This window comes from Geospiza fortis, unplaced genomic scaffold (genome assembly GCF_000277835.1).
Source record: "Geospiza fortis unplaced genomic scaffold, GeoFor_1.0 scaffold11, whole genome shotgun sequence".
In the NCBI taxonomy this organism is placed as follows: domain Eukaryota; kingdom Metazoa; phylum Chordata; class Aves; order Passeriformes; family Thraupidae; genus Geospiza; species Geospiza fortis.
Genome location: NW_005054304.1, coordinates 14,442,958 through 14,452,671, shown reverse-complemented (window position 1 = coordinate 14,452,671; position 9,714 = coordinate 14,442,958).

Sequence of the window (9,714 nt, the reverse complement as noted above, 5' to 3'; positions counted from 1 at the left end):
GGCGGGGCCTGGCGGGGCCGAGCTCCCTGCGGTCGGTGGATGGGAGGGAGCCAGGCGGGGGCCCAAATTTGCTGCTGCCAATTTGCTGCGAGCCGCCGGCGCAGCGCGGTTGGGTGCCCCGTGACGGTGGTCGCAGGGAGGCCGCCCTCGTGGGGGAGAATCGGGATCGGAGCGGGAGCCGCAGGAAGCGGCGTCACGGTCGTGGTTCTGTTCATGCCAGGGGTTTTATCCCGAGCGCTCTGGCTGTAAGGCGGCGTGGGAAATTCACATCCCGCGCCTTGCGTGGGGGACGCGGCCGCGCGTGAAGCGGCTCGTGTCCAAACGGTTCATCTCCGGGCGGCTGGGGTCCTTAAGTCGGTGCTGTCACTGGAATGAGCGCGTGGAAGCCGAGTAGGCTGGTGGGCTGTGCAAAGAGATGCTGTGTTAGCCTGGAAAGTGCATGCATAGGAATGTCCACTGGCGTTTGCTTATTACTAAAGGAAACGTAGGTGCTGCCTGACTTTTGGTTAATTATATAAGTGCTGTTATACTCTGGCATAGCCTTGAGTGAGGAACAGAGTATAACGCAGTGTTTGGTCCATCCTGAGCAGAGGTACAAGGTTTAACATTCAGCACGTGTTCTTCGCAGGGATGTGTGCCTTGGACTGACAGGGATGAGTTTATGGTTATGTCGCCAGTGCACAGCTCCCCAACATGGCACCACTGCTGAAGCACTGTATATATTGGGTATCTGTCAGCATTAAATCAATATATATCGGTACTGTATGTATCAGATAGTGCTGTGCCTGAGGCTCATCAATAAGTGGTTTTGAGCTGGGTTTAGCAGCTGGCAAAATAAAGGCAATACTACTGCAAACTGAGTAATACTTGCATTTCTTACTCTTTCTGTTTCTTTAACTCAGAGATTTTTGTTTTCTTTTAAGTGAAGTCATTGCTTTTCACAAATAGTTCTGGGATTCAGAACTAATCTGAGTTCTGAGTAACTCAAATTAATAACTGAATAACTCAGTAATCTAAGTAGATTACTTAGATGAAATCTGCAGTAAAGTGAGGCAGTAGGGATTAAATACAGCCTTCCAGTTTGGTATGTCCTTACCATTCACTTGTTGTATTATACTCCAGTTGTGTTTAAATTTTATTACACCCTGTTGGAAAGGAAGCCCAGATTCTATTAAACTAGGCAAAACCAAAGTCTGAAACCTGAGGGTGTTGCTAAAAGGTATAAGGCCTTAGAAATGACTAACAGAAAGAACTGTGACAAATGATTGGTAAAGTGGGGCTTTTAGTCTTGGTTTTTTTTTTTTTTTTACTTTATTTTTGTGGGGAGGGGCAGTGTTGTATGTTTTTAGGTAGCCTCAAGGCTCAAGGGTCATTGCTTATCAGTACAGCTTCATCATAATATGTTCTCTCCACTCTGTCACTCCTTTAAAATACATTCCTGTTGCAATAATTTTGACTTATGAGAAGATTATGCAATATATTTGTGAGTTACTTTGATATTTTAGCAGCACTCTCAGGTCCAAGATGTTGGAGGCAGAAATTATTCTTAAAACTAGTTTCGGCAAGTTTGTGCTCTAGAATGTCTCCTTCCTGCTATTTTCCATACATTGCTCTAGGTATCTTTGTTTATTTTACACCTTTGAATGTAAAGAGGGAAGGAAACAACACTTCATTCTCTAGACTGAAAGCAGTGTGAAGAAAACAATATCCAATGGAAAAGGATATTAGCTAAAAAAATTTGTGCAAATCTTAAAATAGTCCATCAGATTGGAATAATAGGACTCAAATTGCCTAGAGCCTTGAAGACTTGATACTTCTGATAATGAAGCATATTTGAGTGGGAAAACAATCTGAAAAATAAGTTTAATGCAGAAAGGTATGATGATATAGCCTTCATATTGTTGTAACTCTAATTCAGTGTGAATTTTCTAGTGGCAAGTTAACCTAGAGTCTTTTTATTGAAGGAGGGCTAAACAGTCTATGGATTTTTCTTAATCCTCTCAGTTTGTCAGCTTCCCTGCCCTTTCCCCATTAAAGTAGAATAAATAATTTTATGGATATTGTGTTACTCTGACAAAGCTTGATATCAGACTGAAGGGTGGATCGTGAATTGACAAGAAAAAACACATACTGAGATGCAAAACAGGAGATAAATGTTATTCCAGACCTGTCTAGACCAAGAATGAAAAGAAGATTGAGTTCTTGTGTGTCTACAAATCCCACGTACCTTACAAGTTCCAATGAACATACTTGGGAAATACCTATATAATAAAAATGATGTAAAATAGTTGTCATTAGAAGGATTGGTCAGGTGTGCAGAAAGACAAATCTGGTATTGACCATAATATTTTTGAACTTGCCTGATTATGATCTGATTGCTTTATGTCAAAGCTATTCATTCATGTTTGTCTCTTCTAAGGGAGTGTTACCTAAAACCTAAAGAAGGTCAAATGCTAGCCAACACAGACAAAAGTGAGGAGTCAGCACAGAGGGCAGCTGGTAGGAACATCAGATGTGAGCAGAGCAAACAGCACCACTTCCTTCTTGCAGTGGTGTGAGCTGTATGATGTCAGTGCAGCAGAGACCCCCAGAAACCCGTGTGTTCTCCTGAGCAGTTACCTGTTCTTACCTTCACCAAGAAACATTTCCGCTGTTACATATCCAGTCATGCTGGGGGTGAGGGGAAGTCAATGTTTATTTTTCATTTCCATGGTTACATTAGTATTAAACAGCAGGGGGAGGAAAAAGGTCTCCCCAATGGCTTTTTTTCCTCCAGTGCAATGGAAGCCATCCTTATAATTTAATATAGTTTTGAAAAGATTTGGATACTTCTCAAAGCAGTCTTCTGATGTCTTTTTTCTATTAATATTTTGTAATATTGAATTTTATATTTCTCTGTGCCTGGGGAAAAGTGCTTTTTTAAAAAAAGCTCCTTTAAGGAAAATCTTGAAGTGACTGCAGATCAGTAATTAATTGATGAAGCTGAACAATTTTTTCTCTTGGAGGACAAAAGAAAAATGCAGTGTTGTCTGCATTATAATGTTAGAGGTCAATTTATTCAGAGTGAGTGTAAATTTAATACATTGGTATTTTACTTCACAGGTGGTTTCTTTATCCTGCTTTCACACTTAACAGATCTTTCAATTCTATTATGTTGTCCCAAATAAACACGGTTGAATATGTGGAAATATCACAGAAGGACAGGTTTTTATTGCATGTTTTTTTAAGTTAAATAAAACACAGGCATGTAAAAGACAGACATGTGATTGGGTTTGTAATACTGGGTGTAACAAAAGGACCTCAGCAGAAGAGGAGCAAAAGATCTTCTCATCTACTGTAACTTAATCACTTCTGACAGATGTTTGCCTAGCCTGTTTTTAAAACCTTCCAGTGATGGATATTCCACAGCCTCCAAAGGCAGCCTGTTCAGTCTATTACTCTTACTTGAAAGTTTTCCAAAACTTAAATCTTGCTTTCTTTTTCATGTCTGCATCAGACCTGGTGAACAGTTTAGTCCCATTCTCGTACCAACTTGCTTTGTCTTTGAAGAACAAGACTAGGTCTCCCATTTATCTTCTCTTCTGTAGACTAAACAACTGCACTTCTTTCAAGCTTTTTGATCTTCTTTGAAGTGTCTTGAAAAAGTTGAGAGACAGGAAAGGGGAATCTGAACAAAGGCAAATCTCTGTGCCAGTTGTAGGGGGTCTTGAGTATGTATGAGTTCAATGTGAGTATTGCTTGGGCAGCCTCTTGAGCAGCTGAGGCAGTTTACCTATAAAAAATTGTGGCTAGTCAGGCCTTTCCTGACTTGCTTCTCCCTTATTCCATCCTATGTCACTCAGACTTGCTTTCTAGAGAAATTAGAAGTTTGAACTTTTCTTTTTCTTTAAACTGGAGCAGACAGGTGTGGCAGGGTAGTAGACTCCCAGGTGAGGAGTTGTTCTCTGTAGTTTTTGTGATGTAGTGTTGTGTTAATTGATTGAGTTGTTGGTTGCCTTTATGCCTTTTGGGCCATAGAGTTTTCTAATGGTGAAGTCCATTACAAGCTTGAAACATGTTGCAAGAATGTATTTTCCTCCTGAAAATACAGCCCCTGTGGTTACAGTCAGTTGAAAAGATTTGATAGATGAAACAAGAGAAAGTGATTTTTTGAGCATAATAAAAATGTGCTAGTTTGCTTGGGTAGCATGATGGCTCCAAATGTTTTGAGATTGTCACCATCTCCATTTGAGTATTCCTAAACTTTCCAAACATCCGTATTTACATTTAAATAGGAAAAGTTTATTGCCTGAGCATGCTCTGTGCTTCTAGCAAATGCTTTTAAGTTCAGTACTGTTAGAAATTTCTGGGCAGTTGTAACTGGTTTTAGGCATGGCAGTTGCTGTCAGTCTTGATTACAAAGTTCAGTGTGCCAGATTGCTGTTCTTTCTAGGCAACAATTGCTTATGATGCAAATCTCTGGGCAGCCTCAACCAGCGCCTCACCACTCTCAGTTCCTAGGTTCTTATGTCACTTAATATAAATTAACAGCCTAGAAACTGTTCTTTGACTTCCAGAACTGCAGAGAGGGAAGATTAAACTAGCATTCCTATTAGAAAGCAACATGTACTGTATTTAATCCATCATCTGCTAAACACAATTCATGTAGAACTCATTCTTTCCTCAGAATTCTTAAACACTGACAGAGATTCTATTCAGGATTAGGAGAAAATTGAATTCCTTGCAGCTGGTAATGCATTAAATATCATCAAAAATTGCCTCAAGTTAGCACATGTATTCTTGAGGTCATTTACTTCAATCTTTTGGCATAAAACCATCTATTATGGAAGACGTCTATTTCCATTTCCTTCTCATCAGGAGCTTTTCCAACATAGCTGAGTATGAATTAATAGTGTAAAGCTTAGTTTGTGACTTCAGGACCCTCTCTCAGAAACTATCCATTGCTATTGGATCTGATTTCTATCCCAGAGTGTTTCTCAGTTACAGTTTAATATACAGCTTTGTAGTGGCATTTTGTTTCAGACTGTCAAGATAAGTGGACAGATCATTTCAGCAGCTCATTTGTCCGGGGTAGCTGGGGACTGCTGTTCCCCCAGGAGTGCAGGAGCTGGTGCATGGCATGCAAGAGGCATTGCATTTGTCTTGCTGGCAACTGCTCTGGAGGCAAGGCCCTGAGTTTACCTCTGTGAGCACATCTGCTAGTCCTACTGTAAGGTTTGAAACCTTCTGTGTCAAGGGCTCTCATAATTGGTAACAGTCACACACTGAGGAAGTCACTGTTGCCAGCTAGGATATGACACTGAATCGTACCCCAGGGAAATTAATCCTTTTTTAGGGTTCAGTTACCCCTGCTGCATCACAGTGGGTAAGTAATTTCACATCCAAATGACCTTCTATAAAATAATGCTCGTGATAAGACCTAGGCACACACAGATCTTCTCGTTTCCTTTGCAATTTACTGAAAACTTACCTGGAAATTAGCACTTTTGAAGACGTTAAACCAACATATGTCAGTTGAAAATAATTGCTTAAAAATTATTGGATTTTTAATAGAAGAATTTGGAACACAGCAAAATTAGAATTTAGCTAACTTAAAACTTCTTTTGTTTCTATAGTTTGAATCCATAAATGAAAAATGGCTATTCCCCAAAAGCTGCTTGGAGGATTCTTCTGTCAGAGACTATCAGTCTTAATAGCTGACATCAGCCCTCTAAACATCCAAGATGAGTGTGCAGGGAGTTTGTTTGCTTTTGTGAATTTTTATTTCCCGTTGCACAGATCAGCATTAAAAGAGGGGAAATAATTTTCATCCTGGAAGTTTTAAAAGCTGTGAACCCCAAGTGCTTCTCAGTGCATACAACTACAAAGACGTGGTAGATACTGCTGGAACGTGGTTTTGAAGTGACATGAAACTTCTTCTGGCTGCTGAGGATTAGTTGTCAGCCCACTTTAGATACAAAAGTTCATTTAGACTTTTCATTCTACAGCTGAATAAATTATTTTCTCTGTGCAGGGTTAGTTAGTATCTTCATAGGTTTTCATTAAAATATCATCCTATTATATGTGTAAATTCAGCATTGGAAAGATTTGTGTTGTGTGGGGTTTTTTGGTTTTTTAGGGGTTTTTTTGTGTAAATAAGGTGCTGCAGCTGCACGCTCCAAGTTCATTGAGGACTGTTGTTACCCTGAAAATTTTGTTTGACAGCTTTGTTGTTCCCTAGTAGAAGATGTTTGCCATTATTCTTGCATTGGTTACACACAGATGTGCACACAAACATGCGCGCTTTCAGTTTTTTCTTCAGGTGTTATTTGGCCCACATAAAGAATGCCTCAAGGTTCTGCCTCAGCAGCTGCTAATGTGTCTGAAGTTAGAGGACACTGATTCTTTCAAACTAAATCTGCATGGGGTCTGCTCAGTGCTTTTGTGAGTAAATAATGGTTATTTTTAACCGGAGTACTTGTTTTAATTGAATGGTTAAATCCTGTTTTCCTTTAGCTGTGCTAAAAGATACTCCTTTTACATGTAGAAAAGCTGATATTAGTGTAAAAGTAGTAAATTTCAAGGTTCTTTTTAAACACACTTGTACTATGTAAGATAACTAGCAGACAGGTTTCAGATATTAAGAGCATTAGGAACTGAAATGTTCCTGTGAACTACCTAACCAATACCACTATTTTGCAGACTATTGCAGACATAAAATACATTGTTTAATGACATTGTTATTCTCAAACTTCAAGTTTCTAAGGAAAAGATATTTTTGAAGTATCTTCTTAGCAGCTAGGGTTTTTGACAAAGATTTTTATCCTTATTGCTATAACAGATCCAAAAGATGAATACCAGATTTTGAGGGGTATTTTAAAAATACATCTTTGTTCTCAACTGAGACTTCTCTTAGGGAGAGAGTGTAAACATATCTTTCTTTCTTTTCCTTTCTGTAACTGCTTTACTTGCTCTAAATTAAGGAAGTAGTGTTAATGTGTGCTTTTTTTAGGATAAAGTTACAGAAATCAGTTAAATGCCTAAGAAGCTGTTCTACTTGGCATCAACAGGTAGATTTCAGTGCAGTTCTGATTCTTCTCTCTGATTTATGAGTAGTTTACTCTGTAGTTACAACAGTTATCTAAAGCTTTCACTTTACTTTCCCAGTAAAACCCTAGAGGGTGAACCACAGTACAGATTCTTCGAGTTCCTGTGACATATGCTGACCTTGCAGACTTGTCCAGATGCAGCTGAGTCCTCTTAAATTTCTGAATTTATAGGCATATGTGTGTGTTGGTAATTGTAAAGTTCATCACCTGTCAGGGAAGTTTTATGAGGATATTTTGAGACACAAATAGCAAATGCTTTTTAATATATATATATTTATTTGTATATGCACACATATCTATATATAACCACAAAAACCCCCAACAAAATGAAAGAAAAACGAAATGAACAAAAAACCTTGTCAGTTTTTGATGTAAGGTTTCTGTTCCAAAGACCTGGATGTATTTTGTGTTTGGCAATCGGTGATTACAGTCAAAGAAATGAGGCAGCGTGCTGGGGCGTTGCATCTTTTCCATCATGGGATTTATTGTGGGAATTTCTTGTGCACATGCTGATCATTTACTGAAAGATTTTGATATTATTATTAAAATATTAATGCTATGGGATTCGAAAGATAAACATTGTTGAAAAATGCATAAGGCTGTCCAACTGTTTTGGCATACGAGCTGCTACTTAAACTGCAGCCTGCACTACAAAGCACAGCCAGATGAATCTCTAAGGCACTTGCAGGGACCTGGCAGATGCAGTGGGTGTGGAACCCGCTGAGACTTCAGTCGAGTGGTTCAAAGAAATTGCTTTCCTTGAGCTGTGTTGTGAGCCATCCTTGGCTGCTCAATTACCAGGCAGACTGCTCAGGTTAATAAATTAAGGTGTAAATTTTGTTACAGACCACATCCAAATGCATAACTGCTGTCTTAACCTGGGCAGAACTCCTTAAGGGTGATCATGTCTCTGCTTTCTTTAGTCCTTGGAGTCTTCTCCTCAGAGGTGGGGGAGAACACAAAGTTGATTCAGAATTGGGCTGAGGCAAGCATTAGTAGGAATTTCTCCCTGGACTGACATTTAGCACAAGTTTACATCAGGAATGTGAATAAAGCTGAAAGTACTCTTAACCTTTTGAGTGTTGCAGCTGTAGTGTGTTAAGGTATGATGCAGTTAATTAATACAATGTGGCATCTACTAAAGTCTTGAAATAGAAATGGAATGAAAATTATTTTTACTCCTCAGTATTGAGTTTCTAATGAGCTCTACCATATCAATCCCAGACATCAATTTTAATGCAAATTAGGCCAGTCAATTTCATTCATTATATGTTGTAATATATGCCTTTCTTCCTCATTCATTGCTTCTCATACATCTGATTTTTGGCTGTCTCATTAATGCTATGACTTGCTTGTAACTTCAGTGCATCATTCCCTTTCAAGGCAGACTTGTCTTCACATGTAAAAATAGTCATTACTAAGTAACTTCTGTTGTCTCAAAATTGGTACCAGTGGATGGGCCTTTTGCTGTGTGATGTTCCATCATATGTTTAAAAAATCTCTTTCATGCTGCAGTGTTTTTCAATATGAAAAAGTTCAGTTTTCTGTGTTTTTACTATTTACAGCCCTTTAAAATTGGGAGGGGTAGGCTCTTAGGACTACTAAAAGGACCTGTCTGCAGCTGGGATTGAGCCTGATTTATCTGGCAGCCAGAAGGGTTGGACTGTAGTCTCCAGAGCTAGCAAATCATTCCACAGAGCTGACATTCCTACTTGGATGGACTGTATTAGACATTTTGGGGTTTGAAAATCTACAAAGCAGTTATTCTGACTTTCTCAGTGCCAAAGATGTGAGTTGAAATAACATACAGCAAAAATGTGCAGTTTTGCCTACTAATTTGGTGCTTGGCTAATTCCTTTCAATACTGACCACACAGAAGCCTATAGACAGGGAATGCATAATAAATTGTAGTTAAGAGCTAAATGAAAAAAACCCAACAAACCAGGCTGTTTGACTGTTTAAAGCCCCAGTTGCAGCAATCACAGTCTGGGGAGAAAGGATGACAAGATCTGATGTCTTTCTGCAATTTTGAATCTTTAAAGCTGTGCTGATGTATTTTGTAACAACGTCATAACATTTTAGGCTGTAACTTCATTTTGTTCATATTCGAAAGACCATTCTTTTTTTAGAAAAATAGAATTTTTCTAATAAAATTTAGAAAAAAATATTTTTTTAGAAAAATACCACGGTAGTAGTTAGAAATTCATTTCATCTTTTGTAGTATCCATATCTCTAGTACCTGGCAGGGAATTGCTGGTCTAGTACTGCAAGTCAAAAATCAGGTTCCATGATGATTCATTTGATAATTTCTAGGTTTCAACTTTTTATACTGCAATCTACCAATACTGCTCAAATGTTGGAAAAAAACCCCAAAACCAGACCAGTTGTGGAGTTGTGGTTTGGGTTTGGGGTTAGGAGTTTTGTTTCATTGATTTATTTCTTGACTTAAAAATTTTTTTTGTGGGTTGTTTTTGTTTCTTTTGGGAGTGATTTTTGTTTGTATGTTTTCTGGGGGTCTTTTTTTTGTTTGGCTGGTTTTTGTTGTTTTTTTTTTTTTTTTAATTTTGCTGTTGCTTTTCAAGTGTTTGCCATTGTTCTGCCAAAAAATGTTTTGATAGGTCTCCTT